Source organism: Schistocerca nitens, chromosome 5 (genome assembly GCF_023898315.1).
Source record: "Schistocerca nitens isolate TAMUIC-IGC-003100 chromosome 5, iqSchNite1.1, whole genome shotgun sequence".
NCBI lineage: Eukaryota > Metazoa > Arthropoda > Insecta > Orthoptera > Acrididae > Schistocerca > Schistocerca nitens.
This window is the reverse complement of record NC_064618.1, coordinates 732,142,519-732,163,100: the sequence shown is the minus strand read 5'-3', so window position 1 is coordinate 732,163,100 and position 20,582 is coordinate 732,142,519. Positions and strand designations below refer to the sequence as shown.

Genomic DNA, 20,582 nt, shown 5'->3' with positions numbered 1-20,582 from the left:
AGAAGCGGACCTCGGGGAAGATCAGTTTGGATTCCATAGAAATGTTGGAACACGTGAGGCAATACTAACCTTACGACTTATCTTAGAAGAAAGATTAAGAAAAGGCAAACCTACGTTTCTAGCATTTGTAGACTTGGAGAAAGCTTTTGGCAACGTTAACTGGAATACTCTCTTTCAAATTCTGAAGGTGGCAGTGGTAAAATACAGGGCGCGAAAGGCTATTTACAATTTGTACAGAAACCAGATGGCAGTTATAAGAGTCGAGGGGCATGAAAGGGAAGCCGTGGTTGGGAAAGCAGTGAGACAGGGTTGTAGCCTCTCCCTGATGTTATTCAATCTGTATATTGAGCAAGCGGTAAAGGAAACAAAAGAAAAATTCGGAGTAGGTATTAAAATTCATGGAGAAGAAGTAAAAACTTTGAGGTTCGCCGATGACATTGTAATTCTGTCAGAGACAGCAAAGGACTTGGAAGAGCAGTTGAACGGAATGGACAGTGTGTTGAAAGGAGGATATAAGATGAACATTACCAAAAGCAAAACGAGGATAATGGAATGTAGTCAAATTAAATCGGGTGATGCTGAGGGGATTAGATTAGGAAATGAGACACTTAAAGTAGTAAAGGAGTTTTGCTATTTAGGGAGTAAAATAACTAATGATGGTCGAAGTAGAGAGGATATAAAATGTAGACTGGCAATGGCAAGGAAATCGTTTCTGAAGAAGAGAAATTTGTTAACATTGAGTATAGATTTAAGTGTCAGGAAGTCGTTTCTGAAAGTATTTGTATTGAGTGTAGCCATGAATGGAAGTGAAACATGGACGATAACCAGTTTGGACAAGAAGAGAATAGAAGCTTTTGAAATGTGGTGCTACAGAAGAATGCTGAAGATAAGGTGGGTAGATCACGTAACTAATGAGGAGGTATTGAATAGGATTGGGGAGAAGAGAAGTTTGTGGCACAACTTGACTAGAAGAAGGGATCGGTTGGTAGGACATGTTTTGAGGCATCAAGGGATCACAAATTTAGCGTTGGAGGGCAGCGTGGAGGGTAAAAATCGTAGAGGGAGACCAAGAGATGAATATACTAAACAGATTCAGAAGGATGTAGGTTGCAGTAGGTACTGGGAGATGAAGAAGCTTGCACAGGATAGAGTAGCATGGAGAGCTGCATCAAACCAGTCTCAGGACTGAAGACCATAACAACAACATAGAAAAGCTACATCAGTAATATTTCATACTTTTCAAAAAACACTTGTTTCATCACTATAAAACGAGCATCATCTGAGAATTGGTCAGTTGGAAGTAAAATCTTACAGGAGAAAAGTTGTAGATCGTCAAATTTTGTTTTCAAAAAGTGACAAAAAAACATAATTGATAGGTAAATATCGCCATTGTTCAGTTGATGAGAAGGAAATACATAGCTGGGCACTGCACCAGTTCTGTAAATCACTTTTGTTTCTGTTTTTCACTCTGTGAATTCTTCCAGTATGTGCCTTTTCTTGTTGCTGTTACATAATCCCTATCCTACAGGTTTTGAAAACTATGAATTAGAAAAATAATATGAAAAGGACAAAACATTTGTTTACAAGGGTATTAATGAGAAGAAATGTGTTAGGTTTCTGCTTGAAGAAGGAGCCACTGGCTCCGAAAGCTAGCCAATTACAACCATCTCTTATGTATGTGTTCTGCCGCTGCTTTGTGGGTAGATTGTTTATCTATCCAATTAAACAATTTTGTCAATAATCGATTGTTTTCATTGAAAATAGAAGTGGGTGGATAAAATATTTATTTACCAAGCGGGGCAGGAGAAAACACATGTACAAGTTAAAGAAATGTGCAAGCTTTCAGAACAAGTGTCTCCTTTTTTTTTTGGCAGAAGGGTTTTAGGGAAAGGGAGGGGTGGGGATGAAGCAAAAGGACTGGCAAGGCTTGGGAAATAGGAAGAACTATGGAGAAATCATCCAGAACCCCTGGTGAGGAGAGATTTACCGTACAGGATGAGAAGGAACGGGTGATTGTTGAGTACTGCGCTGTACAAGGTTTGAAAACCTGGGAGTTTAAAGGTGGAAGATATGGTACTAAGTAACACAAAGATTACTGACCAAACATCATGCATGAGTTAATAAGAGCAGAAAGCAAAGTGCATTATGCATGGTAGGCATGTGAAGTGGAACATGGCAAATAATAGACAGGTCAAGAAATAGAAGATAGAAAACTAAAAGGGAGTGAATTAAGGAATAGTTACTGAAAGGAAGGGTTGAGACTGAAGAAATTAACTTAAATTATGGGTAGCTGGATGGCAAGAACCAAGGACATGTTGTAATGTCAGTTCCCACAATGAAAGCTCTGAGAAATTGGTGTTGGGGGAGAATCCAGATGGCACTTGTGGTAAAACAGGCACCGAGGTCACCTCTATCATGTTGTAGAGCATGCTGTGCAGTAGGACATTGTGCATTCCCAGTTTACAACCTCGGTCGTGCCAATTTATTTAGGGCAGTTGTGACCTCAGTGCCTGTTTTACCAAACGTGCCATCTGTGTCCTCCCTCCTGACACCAGTATGTCAGAGCTATGCTGGTGGGACCTGACTTTACAACATGTCCTTGGTTCTCACCACCCAGTTATCCTTAATTTATTTTAATTTCATCGATTTCAACCTTTCCTTTCAGTAACTATTCCTGTATTCATTCCCTGTAGTTTCTGTATCTTCTGTTTTCTGACCTGTTATTATTTACCACTCCTCACTTCACATGTCTATCACTTATAATGCACTACTATTATTAATTCATGCATGATGTCTGGTCAATAATCTCTGTTTTGATTGTTACCCTATCTTCCCCCAATTGTTAGTCTTTCCTTCTCATCCCGTCCAGTAAATCTCCCCTAACCAAGTATTCTGGGTGACTTCTCCGTCGCTCTCCCCATTTCCTAAGCCTCGCCAGTTGTTTTTCTTTATCCCTTTCCTCCCCTTTCAACCCTTTTGCCGGAAGGAGGAGCCACTGGCTCCAAAAACTTGCACAAATTTTTTAAATGGGTTTCTCTTGCCACCGCTTGGTGAGTAGATTTTTTTATCCATCAAATTTTATTAGGTTTTCTATTTTTTTATTGGGAATAAAGAAACTTAATTCAACTAACAATAAATTGAATTACATATGATTACAGGTATGTAAAGTAGTGTTAAAGTAATACAATTAAATGAAATATGAGGGTCACTCCAAAAGTGCTGTCATAGAATTCCTGTGCTGTGAAAACGAGACAGTGGGAAACATCCACAAGAGGTTGGAAAAGGTGTATGGAGATGCTGCTGTCGATCGCAGTACAGTTAGTTGGTGGGCAAGCAGGTTATGTGATGAAAGCGAGCACAGCAATATTGAGGATTGTCCTCGCAGCAGCAGGCCTCGTACTGCACATACTCCAGACAATGTGCAGAGAGTTAACAAATTCGTGACTGCTGACAGACACATCACAGTGAACGAATTGTCAAGCTACGTGGGGATAGGGGAAGGAAGTGTTTGCAGAATACTGGAAGTGTTGGCGTTAAAAAAGGTTTGTGCCAGGTGAGTTCTTAAGATGTTGATGCATGGCCGCATGTCAGTCAAAAAACCATGGAAGTGATCAAAAAACTCGGATGGACAACACTGAAACACCCGCCTTACAGTCCTGACCTGGCTCCATGTGACTATCATCTCATTGCGAAACTGAAAGACTCTCTTCGTGGAACAAGGTTTGAAGATGATGACTCCCTTGTGCACGCTGCCAAACAGTGGCTCCAACAGGTTGGTCCAGAATCTTATACAGGTGCTGGTTTCAAGATGGAGTAAGGCAGTTGAGAGGGATGGAAATTATGTGGAGAAATGAAAATATTGTTCCTAAAGGATGTATCTACACACTGTAAAACTTTCAAACATGTAGTATAAAAGATGGATTAAAGAAAATAATGTGCATTTCTTTTGGATTGACCCTCATATCTTCAATTAGAGTACAAGATTAATGTTAAGCCATGTACAGGGCTAATACAAATGATTGAAGCGATTTCATAAATTCACTGTAGCTCCATTCATTGACATATGGTCACGACACACTACAGATACGTAGAAAAACTCATAAAGTTTTGTTCGGCTGAAGCCGCACTTCAGGTTTCTGCCACCAGAGCACTCGAGAGCGCAGTGAGACAAAATGGCGACAGGAGCCGAGAAAGCGTATGTCCTGCTTGAAATGCACTCACATCAGTCAGTCATAACAGTGCAACGACACTTCAGGACGAAGTTCAACAAAGATCCACCAACTGCTAACTCCATTCGGCAATGGTATGCGCAGTTTAAACCTTCTGGATGCCTCTGTAAGGGGAAATCAACGGGTCGACCTGCAGTGAGCGATGAAACGGTTGAACGCGTGCGGGCAAGTTTCACGCGTAGCCCGCGGAAGTCGATGAATAAAGCAAGCAGGGAGCTAAACGTACCACAGCCGACGGTTTGGAAAATCTTACGGAAAAGGCTAAAGCAGAAGCCTTACCGTTTACAGTTGCTACAAGCCCTGACACCCGATGACAAAGTCAAACGCTTTGAATTTTCGGCGCGGTTGCAACAGCTCATGGAAGAGGATGCGTTCAGTGCGAAACTTGTTTTCAGTGATGAAGCAACATTTTTTCTTAACGGTGAAGTGAACAGACACAATGTGCGAATCTGGGCGGTAGAGAATCCTCACGCATTCGTGCAGCAAATTTGCAATTCACCAAAAGTTAACATGTTTTGTGCAATTTCACGTTTTAAAGTTTACGGCCCCTTTTTCTTCTGCGAAAAAAACGTTACAGGACACGTGTATCTGGACATGCTGGAAAATTGGCTCATGCCGCAACTGGAGACCGACATCGCCGACTTCATCTTTCAACAGGATGGTGCTCCACCGCACTTCCATCATGATGTTCGGCATTTCTTAAACAGGAGATTGGAAAACCGATGGATCGGTTGTGGTGGAGATCATGATCAGCAATTCATGTCATGGCCTCCACGCTCTCCCAACTTAACCCCATGCGATTTCTTTCTGTGGGGTTATGTGAAAGATTCAGTGTTTAAACCTCCTCTACCAAGAAACGTGCCAGAACTGCGAGCTCGCATCAACGATGCTTTCGAACTCATTGATGGGGACATGCTGCGCCGAGTGTGGGAGGAACTTGATTATCGGCTTGATGTCTGCCGAATCACTAAAGGGGCACACATCGAACATTTGTGAATGCCTAAAAAAACTTTTTGAGTTTTTGTATGTGTGTGCAAAGCATTGTGAAAATATCTCAAATAATAAAGTTATTGTAGAGCTGTGAAATCGCTTCAATCATTTGTAATAACCCTGTACAACCTTTTTCTTAATTTTTTACTTTTGGTAAATTGTTTTTTATCTCCAATGCTTCGAAGTGTTTCAGTTTCCCTTTGTCAAAAAATAATGAAGTCATGTCACAGCCATTGAAGTCATGTAGGAACAGAATGTTGTCTTTTGATACTTGAGACAGCTTGAAATTTAGGAGGCTGTTGACTATGTTGCTATGTCGGGCTTAGCCTGATTTCAATAATAATAATAATAATAAAAAAAAAAAATTGTTGGGGGAACAATGGGTCTGAAACAGTCAGAATCACAGGAGATTCACAGCCAGAGTGCTGAGCAGTATCAGCAGCAGTAGCTACAATTACAGTATCAGCATCCTCAGCAACTTGTGTAATATTGAAGTGCTCACCCTCAAATTGCACAGTCAGTAAAGAAATATCTTTTTATTTTGTTTTTCAACAGAAACAAAACTTTTTCTATCGTTAATGATGATGTTTCATTAAATGTGACAGCTGGTGTAGTTCTTTTGGTGAGTCTACGCAGCCGCTCAGCTGTTTCCGTGCTCTTGTCACGTAACACATCAGGGTATCCATCAAAGACAGTCGTGACCTTTTAACTGTACAAGCACTTCATAATCTGCATATTTTGTAATTAAGGAAGAAATTAGTTCTTTTGCCTCCCATGACACTCTGTGCTACAGAAATCCTCCATCTACAATGAATTCTGCTATTTTGAAGTCAGCTGGGCCTTGAAAGACATCAAAAAACTTGTAAAACATAGCTTCTTGTGTTTTCTGCATAATTATCTTGTCAAATATGGATAGAGTGCTAATAGTGCTGAAGCTCTTCATTGGACTTTGTGTGGAAAGCGATTCTCTGAAAAATCATTTGGGGGTTGATAGGAATGACCTCGTTGTGCAGTGTGATTTTGTATGATGTACACTTTAGAGGTAGGACTCAACTTCTTCGAAATTTCAAACAGTCAAAGCTGCTGCTAGTAATCGTTGAAATGCATAAATTGTGAAGTTCATCAGATTTGTGGCAGTTGATCTTTTCATCACTACTGTCCCATTGCTGATGGACATAACATGCTCATAAATAGGAAAAGGGCCATGTGTGTGTGTGTGTGTGTGGGGGGGGGGGGGGGGGATTAGTCATAAAATTTTTTGAGGTCTCCTTCATCTCTTTGTATTCTTGCTTTTCTAACTCCACATGTTGTTCAGTAGCTGCAAATGAAACACCACAGAATTGCCCAACTTGGTCATTGGTATCAATTGCATTAAGGCTTGTTCATTTGTAATGTCAGACCAAGTTCCTGCCAAAAAATTTCTGACATGTGGATTGTAAACCATCCCTAACAACAAAAGGCTCATATTCTTGTAGAGTAAATTCAGTTCATTGGTCTCTTTTGAGTATAAGTGATATGATGTTGTATAAAGATGGCCCTGGAAGAAAAATAGGGAGGCATATCCTTAATATATTGCGTATGCAATTGCCAATCTGCACTCCTCTCAGCTCCCACAAATTTCTTAACAGTGGCTATAATTTTGAAGTACTGAACCCACAGTCATGCTGTACCTTCAACATTAGCAACTTTTTCAGATTTTTGGGAAATCTTTCACGCACTGGTGTAAACGACGACACATCTACATCTAGACTGAGACTTCCTGACAGATTAAAACTGTGTGCCGGACTGAGGCTCAAACTTGGGACCTTTGCCTTTCGCAGGCAAGTGCTCTACCAACTGAGCTACCCAAGCACGACTCACGCCTCGTACTCACAGCTTTACTTCTGTCAGTACCTTGTCTCCTACCATCCAAACTTTACAGAAGCTCTCCTGCGAAACTGCGCAGGAGAGCTTCTGTAAAGTTTGGATGGTAGGAGACGAGGCACTGGCTGAAGTAAAGCTGTGAGGACGGGGCGTGAGTTGTGCTTGGGTAGCTCAGTTGGTAGAGCATTTGCCCACAAAAGGCAAAGGTCCTGAGTTCGAGTCTTCCTGAGTTCGAGTCTCGGTCCAGCACACAGTTTTAATCTGTCAGGAAGTTTCATATCAGCGCACACTCCGCTGCAGAGTGAAAATCTCATTCTGGAAACATCCCACCAGGCTGTGGCTAAGCCATGTCTCCACAATATCCTTTCTTTCAGGAGTGCTAGTTCTGCAAGGTTTCGCAGGAGAGCTTCTGTAAAGTTTGGAAGGTAGGAGACGAGGTACTGGCAGAAGTAAAGCTGTGAGGACGGGGCGCGAGTCGTGCTTGGGTAGCTCAGTTGGTAGAGCACTTGCCTGTGAAAGGCAAAGGTCCCGAGTTCGAGTATCAGTCCGGCACACAGTCTTAATCTGTCAGGAAGTTTCATATCAGCGCACACTCTGCTGCAGAGTGAAAATCTCATCCTGGATACATATAAACTGTTAGTGTCTCAGTCATTGAGGATAATTTTTAGTGCCGATTGCTCTTCCTACATTAGAGTGATCTACAAAATAATGTGGGCCAAACTCAGGTGTGCCGAAACGTGATCCTGCAAAGCTCTTTAAGTGAGAACCTTCAAGGCGGACAATGATAGATCCCGTCTCACTGTTAGGTTTGTAGGAAGCAACAGTATCTCGAGCCTTTACATAAAGTGGACCGTCAAATGAGAAAAAGCAGCTTCTAATCTTAAGTGACTTAAATTTTTGTGTTGCAGCCAAAAGTGCAGAAGGTACTGTATCATGATGAGGGACATGAATACACAAATGGCAGAGACAGTGTATGTGAGGTCGAGTAATCTCCATGCGAGTTTACTGCTTCCATAAATCCCTTCCAACTTGGGATTCAGTGCCTCAGTAACAGCAGCAGTACAGTTCACCAAACCAACTTGTTTACCATCTGCTCTTATCCCCCCTGCTCTCCCCTGCCCCTTCTCTATAAACACTTTCTGCTTCACTGTGATGACATCTACTCCATCCACAACACTTTCGCCACGCATAAAAGACTTGCACATTGCACTGGCTTTCACTGATGAATGTAACTAGTTTCTGTGTTCCGTCATACAATCTTCAGACTTTTAATTTTCAATTCATATTGAACAGCCAAAGGCCTTGTAACAAGGAGCAGGTATCAACAGTATGTTCTCCAGCAAGAACAGCTAAAGGGTATGTTTCGAACAATAGTGGAAAAACGTAATGCAGAGAATGAGTGAACTGATAATTAAACAAACAAGATCGAACATTGGAAGAACCTATTCAACTGAAAGTAAAAAATTGATAATGGTATTTTAAGTGTGTGATAAACATATCATTGAATAATGGTGATATTTACTTACAAGCTAGGTTTTTTGTCACTTCTTTTTTTAAAAAAAAAAAAAAACAGTTAATTGCTCTAAACTTCTCTCCTATAAAATGTTGTGTCAAAGTGGTCAATTCTCAGATGCCGTATGTTTTATAGTGATGAAATGAATCTTGTTCCAAAAATATGAAAATTACAGTTTTCTAACAAAGCTTTTATATTGGAGTATTTAATGAAATAGCAAAGTTTTGTAACTCAATCCATGCAAAATTTAATGGTCCAAAATTTTTGTAACATTCAGTTTTTTGATTAAACACTTAGTTTCAGAGAAATTGGAGCAGAAGGGGGGGACAGAAAAAGTCCAAAATCTTGGTGGCTTTTTTCATCATAACTGAAGCTACACTAAGAAATCAGGGTGAACTCCAGGGGACCATCATAAATCATGATGTTGAAATCTTGATTGACACCACTAAAGTCACAAATGGTTGTCCTTTGGGGTCAATGAAATGTTCTCTAGAGGGTGTCTGGCTCAAAGCTGTCCTTGAAGTAACATATTTGTAACAGTTTGTTGTGTCACTGTGGTGCCAACTGCATCTCCAATTGCTGCTACAGATGCACTATGGCGCTCCAGAGCTATATGCCAAAGACGATAGTCTTTCCTCCTGGCAGTGCCATGTGGCTGTCCAGAACCCGGTCTTTTGTGACCATACATTCTTGTGAACACTGCTGCCATCAGTCATGTACAGTGGCTACTTTACTGCCAAGTCTTTCTGCATCCAACTCCTTGTAGCCCTATTACATGACCATGTTCAAACTCAGTGAGATGTGATAATGGTGTGTTGTTGCCTTAAAGGTATTCTTGACTGAGATCAACTCAACATGTCCAGTCTCGGAGGTAACTAACACTCACAACTGTTACAGCAAGTATTTAAAGCAAACCTGATTTGCATCCTCATAGTAACCTTATTAATGCCATTCTCATGTGACTGTGCAGAATTTTAATAGAAATCATCATTCAGATGTAGAAACATGCCTGCCAACTTTCGTTTATGTCACGCAACTCCTTCTTGGTGTTGCAGTTTATTTTTCTGTTATGCACCTTTTTTGGGGGGGGGGAGTATTGTGTGTGTGTGTGTGTGTGTGTGTGTGTGTGTGTGTGTGTGTGTGTGTGTGTATGTGTCCAATCCCACTTGAGATATATACATCTCTGCTGCCCTTTACCTTAAATTTTTTCTACATTACTTCTTTGGAAGTGTAATTGTCATTATTGGCACTTTGCAGAGCTCCATCGACTGATGACCATTTACCCCACTGTGTGTTTTGTAATGTAGTAGTTGAGGTTAAGTGCCATGTAAACCCACACTAGAAGGAGGTAGTAGCCACCTATGTCCAGTTCACTACCAGGGTAACAGTGTGTAATATTTACGTCTCACTTCCCCTTATGGACAAATATTTTACAAAGAGATAGTATCAAGCCTTGTGGAACAATTACCCGCACCTTATATGTTATTGGTGGGTTTCAGTCCTCACTATTGCTTGTAAGGCAGCACCTCTAACAACAGTGGGCAACTATTAGAAATAATACTGTCTTAATTTGAACTCTACTTGCTAAGCACAGGAGTTTCAATGCTGCCCTTATTACTTACTCAGCAGTAGATCCCACAATGCACAACACAAGCCTTTCCCATGCAATTACCAGACTGGAGAAATAACAAATTTGTACCAGGCTCCTGTCTGAGACCAGCCAGCTGGAAAGCCTATCATCCCAAGTGCAGCTTAACATCAACCAGGAGGAAATAATTGGTGAGATGTTACTACTACTATCATGTACTGTGCAGATATAGCAATCCCTGAGAGGAAACCGATTCCATGGTGGTATGAAGGAATAACAGAGGCCAGTAGAGAACATGGAAGAGCACTTAAATACCATAAATGCCACCCGTCATTGAACAACTTAAGTATATTAGAATAGCTCCAGAAAAAGCAAAGTTTTTAATGAACAAAGGAGCATTGGGAGCAGTATGTCTATTATGTGAGGATAAACACTGTACCCACTGAAGTATGTGCGTAACTTCAACACAGTTTGTGGTAATCATGTGTCAACTGAAATCTGGCATTGCTGCCAATGGAGACATTCTGACCCACATAATATTGTGGAATATCTAGAAGTACACTGTGCAGAAATGTCTGCATCTAGATATACCTGTCCTACCTTTACAAATTGCCAATGCCTGGCAATTCATCCTTCTCGTCCCAACACCTAGAAACTTATAATGTGTCTTTTTAACAAGCACTTTTACTGTGTTGGAATTTTCTCCCTGTGCCTGAAAAAGTACAAGGTGAAATGCTACACCATCTTATCTGTAGCAGTAACAAGAATATACTAAATGTTTTTAATCTAATATGGCACAAAGGAAAATTTTCTTTGAGTAGTAGAAGAGCGTCATAGTACTTATCTCGAAATCAGGAAAAATGCACAATCTGTACTACTATATAAAGACAAGTTATTGTTTACAATTGTTTCCAAAAATCTCGAAAAATTCTTGACTGATTAACTTCACATTTTTACACAATACTCTAATAAATATTTGGACAATCGTAGGCTACATTTTTAAAAATACCTAATAGTCAGTATGTCCCTGGGGGGAGTTGGCACCATATCTGCACACACACACACACACACACACACACACACACACACACACACACACACACACACACACACAAGCCAACTAATTCCCGTATAATCCTTGGAGGGGGGGGATGAACTCTGACACAACATTCAATCAAATCCCAGATGTGTTTGATTGGGTCCAGATCTGTCAAGTTGGGGGCCTGGCACATCAATTGGAACTCACCACTGTGTTCCTCAAACCAATCCATCACACTCCTGGCCTCTCGAAATGCTGCATCATCTTGTAGAAAAATGCCACTGTCATCAGGAAACAATTGTCATAAATGGGTTTACATGGTCTGCAACCAGTGTATGATACTCCGTGGCCATCATGGTGCCTAGCATGAGCTCCACTGGACCCACGGATGCCCACGTGAATGTTCCCTAGAGCATAATAGAGCTGCTGCCAGCTTGTCTCTGTCCCGTAGTACAGGTGTCAAGGAGCTGATCCCCTGGAAGACGAGGGATTCAAGCTCTCCCATCGGCATGATGAAGGCGGTATCAGGATTCATCAGACCGTGCAATGCTCTGCCAGTATGTCAACGTCCAGTGCCAATGCTCACATGTCCGTTTCAGTTGTAGTTGCTGATGTCATGATGTTAACATTGGCACATGCATTGGTCATTGGCTGTGGAGGCCCATCATTAAGTAGTGTTTATGCGCTGCGTGTTCAGACTCAGTAGTACTCTGCCCGGCATTTAAGTCTGATGTTAGTTTCACCATAGTTTGCTGCCTGTCCTGTTTTACTAGTCTGCCCAGCCTATAGCGTCCGACATCTGTAATGAGGAGTGGCCGCTCAACCCCACAATGCCTGGACGTGGTTTCACCTTTGTTTCACCACGTGTTGAAGACACTAACCACAGCACTCCTCAAACACCTGACATGTCACGAAGTTTCCAAAATGCTCATCTGACCCTCCATACCATCACAATATGCCCTCGGTCAAACTCTGATAGATTGTGTGCCTTCCCCATTCTACACACAGACAGCATGCTCATGATACTATGTGCACCGTGTGTGTATCTGACCAGCAGTCATTCCTCGCCAGGTGATGCTGCTGTCGCCTGGACAGGTTTATATTGATAGTAGGTCGGTGGTCATAATGTTCTGGCTGATCAGTGTATTTACCATATAAAGGGACAATATTATTAGCAGAAATATCCAAAAGTTCTTAACCCAGTTACTTCAAATTTTTCAGAATACTCTAATAAACCTTTGGACATACATAGGCTACATAGTTTTTAAATATATATGCTTTATAAATATACATGTGTACTGTTATATGAAGAGAAGTTGGTATTTAAAACTAGTACAAAAATCTCAAAAAGTACTTGACTGATTTACTTCAAATGATACTCTATTAAATGTTTGGTAGGACACAGTGATATATATTAGCAAAAATCTCCAAAAGTTCTGTCTTTTTACAAGATGCTGTAATAAACCTTCAGATTCTCTTCATACACACACACAGATATATATATATAACGTTCATATGGACACAGGCTGCACATGGTTTTAATGTATATCTACACTACTGTATAAAGACAATCTGTGTTTAAAATTGTTACAAAAAAATATTGAAAAGTACTTGACCAGTTTACTTCATACTTGTACACAATACTCTAATAAACATTCAGCCAGTCGTAGGCTGTGTATTTTTGCAATATGTATAATGCATAGCTGTGTGTTCAACATATAAATAGGAAATCCAAATGGACATAGGTCTCATATCTTTTAATGTATTCAGTATGTTAGTATATATGGAATAACTTAAGGGGAAACATTGTTACCAAACATCTTGAAAAGTTCTTGACCTATTTACTTCCACTTTTTATGAGATATTGTAATAAGCATCCCGACAGATAGGCCATATATTTCTTTGAAAGGCAATGCCCAGGTTTTCTGTTAAAACTGACTGTGAGACAGAAATGGCTGTGATGTGAAAATGTGTGGTTTTGATTTCTTTGTCTCTTTCAGTTTCAACTATGATAGCAGGTCATGTAAACCATTAGACAAATTGTTTCTCCCATATATATTCTTTCTCGTTACATATATTTTCAAAGAAAAATTATATACACAGCAATGTATGTTTTGTTTTCTCCTTTGCTGTTAGTTTTACAGAAAAATAGGAAAGTCGTATTTAGGGCTTATCGGCTTATGATTAGAGTGCTATTGCAGAATCTGAATCAACCAAAACTTTGCTGCTTCATCCATTCAGAAATTAAAACTATGCTAAATACTGCCATTGAAACTGCTATCCTTAGAGATCCAACATCTGGAGAGCTGTCTCTTATACCCAGTATATCAGTGACCCCAACCGATTTACCCATTGATGTGGTTCTTCAGCTTCCAGCGTACTTCATGTCAAAATAGTTTGTGGGTTAACAGCCAGATGTCAGTGTCCAACAGACACAATATGTCAGCAAACGACCACGTTGCCATCATTAGGTATGCTGATGAACTGACTGATCGGCTACTCCATCAACCGTCTGCCCCCCGTCCCCTCCGCCGCCCAGCATCCCAGCCGCCGTTCATCCCACCATCTCTGTGTTCCGTGATATGTTCACACCCAGGAACATGTACTGGTGGCGTCTCTGCTGTTCCTCCACCTGCCTGAAATCAGTTTGATGTCTGATATGTCTTTTTCTCTTCTTGACCGTTCTAATAGCAGGGTCCCATGCCTTACTAAGGATGTGCATGCTACCACTGTTTATCGGCATTTCCTGTACTGGGACCTCAATAGACTCCTTATGATGCATGCCCAGAAATTGAATGTCTGTGTTAGAACCTTGGTGTGGTCATAATCCATTCCATGTAATTCTGTCAGGCAATGTTCTGTGACTGCTGACTTGTTAATTTACTGCATTCTGGTGTGCCATTGGTGTTCTCGGCAACAATCTTCGAAGGTACACATTGTCTGACCTATTTAAGTCTAACCACATTGGCAGGGTATATGATAGGACCCAGATTTCTGTAGTCCAAGGTCATGTTTTATACTACCAAGAAGTGCCCATGTTTTGGCTACTGGGTGGAAGACTATCTTCATGTGATGTTTCTGGAGAATTCATCCTATTCATTTTAAGCACTTTCATTTCACTGTCAAGGTTTCGTTTGCAAAAACAAATAACAGTGCTCAGGGTGAGAGAGAGCAACAAGAGGACACAGAGAGTGGTGAGATGGAAATGAGTATATGGGGGAGGGTAGGGGAGAAGATGAACAGAGAGGGGAGAAGGAGGTGAACAGAGAGGGGTGGAAGAAGTGATGCACAGGAAGGGGGTGGGGTGGGGTGGGAGGAAGATATGAACAAACAGAGAGGACAGGAGAAAATGGGCAGAGAGAAGGTGTAGAAGGAGTTTAAGATGTATGTCGAATGCCCATACATATTTAGTAATAGCGAAGCATTGCTGGGTTTGCTATTATGTCCATAGTTACTGACCAGTTTGTGTATCAACCAGCTTATGTGACTTACTGGAAATTATGGTTGATAAGTGACTTCATAGGAGACTGGAGTCAAAAAACCTTTCTCAATACCAATTCAATTTCCGAGAAACCCAGCCGACAACTATCTTCTGCACTTCGAATCTGCAATCCATGACACCTTTGAACATCACAGGCACTTGACTTCTGTGTTCTGTGACATTCAAAAGCTGTGCCCTTGATTTTCAAAAGGTTTATGACATTACCGCATTGTATCCACTTTACGTAAATGGGGATTTTTGATTCTGCCAGATAACTTTCTATCACTTTGACTGTTTTATATCAAAGTTGGCACAGACCTTAGTACTGATATCTGCAGTGCCTGGTTTTCCTGTATGTGTTGCATACTATGTACTAACCTCTTTATGATAGCAATAAATTATAATGATGTGAGACTTATTGTCTCATTGGCATTATATGTTGACAAGATCTACTTATATTACAGGTCTATATCATTGCACACTAGAGAATTTCAGCATCAGACAGCCATAGGGAAGGCACTTGAATGTGAGCAAATACATGAGTGTTGTTTTTCACCAGCAAAATCACGCCACACATTTCTGTAGACTCAGTTCTGTGCATCCCCTCTCTGAGTTCTACTTAGGAATTAAATGATACATATACCTGAACATTCTGCCTTTTGCATCCACTGTTTGCTAACAAAGTAAGATGGCTACCTCATATATGCTAACTAAAGGCAAACTGTATGGGGAAACTTAATGCTCTCCATTTTGTTGGAAACATCTGAGAAGTAGATCTGGCAATACCTGAGGAGTGGATCTGAAGCTTTTCGCACAAGTCCAGTTGCCAATCTCCTTGCAGAAGCAGATGTCCCAACAGTCAGAGTCTGAGACACCAGCAACTCCTAGTCAGCTACACAATCATGACCAGATGTCTGAACCATATTGTTATGGTACGCAACTGTGTTCTAAATTCAAAGGATCTGACTGCTCATGAATCACCACCAAAAAAGCAGATCCCATTGTTCAACGGTTTGTATTCTATTCAGTCCTTCATGATTATCTGCACTTTGGAACTGGTGTACACCAAGGATGACCAAGAAATACATGTGGAGCTCTATATTCAGACATAATTGTCATAAGGAGTGTGACTAAATATAAGTTAAATGTTTATTTGACACTTCAATGCCGGCCGGTGTGGCCGTGCGGTTCTAAGCGCTTCAGTTTGGAACCGCGTGACCGCTACGGTCGCAGGTTCGAATCCTGCCTCGAGCATGGATGTGTGTGATGTCCTTAGGTTAGTTAGGTTTAAGTAGCTCTAAGTTCTAGGGGACTGATGACCTCCGAAGTTAAGTCCCATAGTGCTCAGAGCCATTTGAACCATTTGACACTTCAATAGTGAAGCCATAGTCACAGTACATAAAATATCCCTTTAAAAAAGGGGTTACATTACCAGTTTCAACGAACTGCATCATCATTTTCAAATGTAAAACACTTTGTAGAATCTGTAATGGGAATTGTGACAGATGTGTGGTCATAATTCCCATTATATATTCTCCAACCGATGTTTTACATTTGAAAATGTAGTTTGTTGAAACTGCTAATGTGGTCATAATTCTCACTATATATTCTCCAACTAATGTTTTACATTTGAAAATGACGATGTAGTTTGTTGAAGCCGGTAATGTAACCCCTTTTTTTAGAGAAAAATTTTGTGTACTGTGACTATGGTTTCACTATTGTAGTGTCAAATAAACATTTAGGAAGTGGAGGTCTTGCATTGGAGTGTATCTCTCTCATTTGGCTGCACACTACAATGCCACATTGTTTGAGCAGAAAGATAGGGAAACTGGAAATGCGTTGTATTCGGGTGGCAATGCAACCATGCAAGGAATGCTGAATGGCCTGAATACAGGTGGGTTTCGTATTATAGTAATTGGGAAATTCAGAACTTTGGACCACTTTACAACTGATCATGAAGAGCAGTATTATGTACAACTGATCATGAAGAGGAATATTATACGGCCGTGACTGTTGGTACAAGAGAATGCACTTACATAAATAATAAAAATAAAAGTGAGTTTGCAATTGCATAACACTGGCAGTATTTTGCTTGCCATGTTGTTCCCTGTAAAGTTATGATGATATTTAAACTTAGATATAAAAAGAGAGGCAAAAACAAATAGTCTCTACAGTGTGGAGTAAATGTGTGGAATAAATTTTTCTTTCACATGTAGCTTTAATCAGATTTTATTATATGTAACAATTCCATCAACCTTGCAACGGCTGTATTTCCCAGTAACATATATCACAAACAAAACAAAGTTTGCCCCCTTATTTAATTATTTTTGGTTCACTGAAGACACGATAAAATTTATATCTGGTACAACAAATTGGTACACAGACAGACCAGAAAGCTGTGCAGGCGTTTGTCACCCAAGTTGCCACATAATTGTGACTTATTTAATGTAGAACCATGGAACTCATGGACAGTTGTGACGTAAAATAATTTGCCTCTGAAGTGGGGATTACATTCCAGATTGATTAGTTTCCTCTAACATACCCAGGGGCACTATCAACTGAAATGGCAGATGGTCTCTGAAATAGCTCAAGAATAGATGCGAGATTGACATTGCCTTGAAAAGTCTAGAAAATTGTTCCTGTATTTCTTCCAACACTGCAATGAATTCTAAAAAATTCATTTTTTTTTAAATTCCAGAGAACTTAGGGAAATGAATGATATTATTTGTAAGAAGCCATCACTTCTACAGTGTGTTTTTATTTTTAAATGCATCCACTCTTGCCACCAAATCAGAAAGAAGTTGCTTCTCATCTTGCAATATCTTACTAAGTCTGCTCAGGTGAACAGTCAAGTTGTCTGAAACTGTGAGGTTTGCAGTCCATTTGGGATCTTCTAATTTTGCTCAGAGCTTTCCTTCTTCTTTCAGAAGTTCAACAGTGGAGGGTCTTAAATTAAAAAACCAATCCAGGCATGCCCCATCAACTTAATCAACATGCATCACAGTAATATACGTTTCCACACTCTTTGTGTAATTCCATCTAAAACTGTTGAAGCAGATAGTTAATAAATTGTGCGACTTAAGAAAATCTGCTATTTGCACCACCAGTTGAATCTCATCTTTCTTACCTGCAAATTTAATCCAAAGTACTTGATGATGTGAATGTCATACACATCATCTGTTTATCATTGTAATTTTATGCTCGTTCGTCACAAGCTAAATCTTTAAATTCTGTGTGCATGGTGTTGTAACCATGTAGCATATTTGCAACACCTAGTGATCTGCAACTCCATAATAGGCGTTGACAATTCTCATCCTTCTCTTTGAAAAACAATTGTGGTACCCATTCATTTTTAAAGGCTTGCAAAAAAAAGGTCACGAGACTGTCCATTTTCGATTGCATGTCCCATTTCAACAGCCCTAGGACCTTTAAACTTCTTTTGTATCATGAATAAGTAGTGAGGGATAAACACCACGGCCACTAGTATTCTGTCAAACTGAAGAAAATCATACCAACCGATAAATGCCAGAAGAAGCAGTTTCGCTTCACAATGTTGAATGAAATGTGCTGTTCTGAGAAGAACCGACAAAAACTGAGGCATACAAAGTAGTATCGAGTCACATTGAGCCCTGGATTTCACATGTACAGCACATTGTACATTTTTTGCACTGTAGTTGACATTGATGTACACATATGGCTCAAAGGTCAATTATCTTTCAGTTAAGACTACACATAAATGTGGGTTACAAACTATGCTCTCCACCAAATGCATGCAGAACTGACAGCCATATCCAGAGCTCTACAACACATCAGAACACTTGCTACCTAGAAGTTTATAATGTGCAGTGATTCCTGATGTGGACTACAGCTGATAACACAGTACTATTCACAGAAGATACTAGTCTCCAATAGCCACAATTTAGTATATGGGCTACGCAGAGTGGGAACCTACATCACTTTACTTTGACCACCCAGCCACATGGTCTTACCAGGAAACGAGCTCACTGACAGACTGGATGATGAGGCAGCTACAATGCCTACATTAGAATTGGGAATACCAGGCACTGAGGACACATTGGTGTCATTGTAATGTGAATTTCTGGGAAAAGAGAATGAAAAACTATGCACACCCCAGCAAACTGTGAGCAGAGAGACTACTATGAAAATGTTAATTTCACTCCAGACTTCTCAAAAAGAAGCTATTGTCTTTTGCTGCTTACCCACTGGCCACACCAGCCTCTCACACAGAATCATCCTGCAACAAGCGGACCATCCCCATTTTATCTGTGGAGCACCTCCAACAGTGCCCCATACTCTCATATTGGCAGTACCTCTTGGGCTGAACGTGGATACTTCATTATCTCAGATACACTGTCTCACAGTGCAACTGCCTCTGCCTGCATTTTATAACAAAATTTAATGCTGGTCACCTCCCATTGCTTCTTGAGGTTGGTGAAGAGGGATTGCCTTTCATTGCAGTTCTAGCCCGAGGAGACCTCCTGTTAAACTTTGTCCCTGAACTAATGCACACAGCTACTTTTTACCTCTGTCAGTCTATATACATTCAGTGTCTTTTACCCTTCTGACATAAACACACTGACTTTAAACGCACTCTGCAAGCTACTTTACCCATGACATTGATTGAGGGGAGAGGGTTGTTGTGCCTCTTCGCACTGTTGCTAGACCTGGAGAACTCCCAGCTGTGGCCATCTCTGCACTGGCTTGCAGTCCTCTCTCCCTTTTATTTCATGAGGATGGATGGACTGATAAATTCATAGTGAGTACCTTTAAAACAAAATCTTCATCAACACCAGAAAATACTAAATAATACTTGGAAACCTATAAAATTAACGTTTGTAGTTATTATTCGATTCTGTTATTTTTCCATTGACGTATCACAAGTTTATTTCTTTTAACCTCTGTTGTTTCCTTTCAGTTCCCAGCCATCTCACATTGTCAGTGACATTCCGTTTTATGGCACGCCCCCCCACCTCCCCCCAATACCACCCTCCTTCTCCATCAGCATGAGATAAAAGAAATTCTTGGATTGTCATTATGGTACACTGTACAAGGAAATGAAGAGTAAAGGAAACCCCGGTTTTCACCACTAAAGTATGTGATGATTTGATGTTAATGCTCAAAGCAGTTAACATCCTAAGAGTTGCATTCAAGTTATAACACATCCGATATGTTTTTCTTCTTCTTAGGCCTGGAAACAGAAACATGTAGTTTGTTTTAAAATATATGTGCATTTCTTCTGAATGCGTGATAGAAATGGCAGCACTGTACAGCACACACATCTCGAGCGGCAGTGGTAAGAGTGAAGATGGTTCATTACTTTAAATAGTAACATTATACTTACAAGAAAGTCATGTAATCATTCTCCATTTATGCTATGTGAAACTGATTGAAGTTAATCGCCAGTTGAGTGAGACATGTGATGATGGTGTCATGTATCTGTGTAACATGCATTTGTGGATGCTACAGTTCAAACAGGTAGATCATTATTTGTCAAGGAACTGGTCTTGCCCCAGTGGTTTGATGACATGATCGAGCGAGTAGACAAAGTTATTTTGGAAGACTGCCAAATGAGTGTGGAATACATCGCCTCCGAAGTTGGCATATCTGTGGGATCTGTGCACATAAACCTGCATGAAGATCTGAAAATGTGAAGAGTGTTCTCCAATTGGGTGCCACAAATGCTGACGGTTGATCTCACAGCTGCATGCATGATGTATTGCCAGGCAATGTTGATGCTTCATGATAGCATTAATGGGATTTTCTTTCATTGATTGTGACAGTGGATGAGACATGGAGGCTGTTTTTCAATTCTGAAACAAAGTGCCAGTCAACAGAAGCATGCACACTCAAAAAGACTT

At 40.4% G+C, this 20,582-nt stretch overlaps 1 protein-coding gene across 5 annotated transcripts in view; it reads left to right on the top strand.

The window, feature by feature from the left end:
• The window catches only part of LOC126259326 (condensin-2 complex subunit G2-like), a 306,542-nt gene that overhangs the window by 212,886 nt on the left and 73,074 nt on the right, over positions 1-20,582 (top strand). The gene's annotated exons all lie outside the window — the stretch shown is intronic.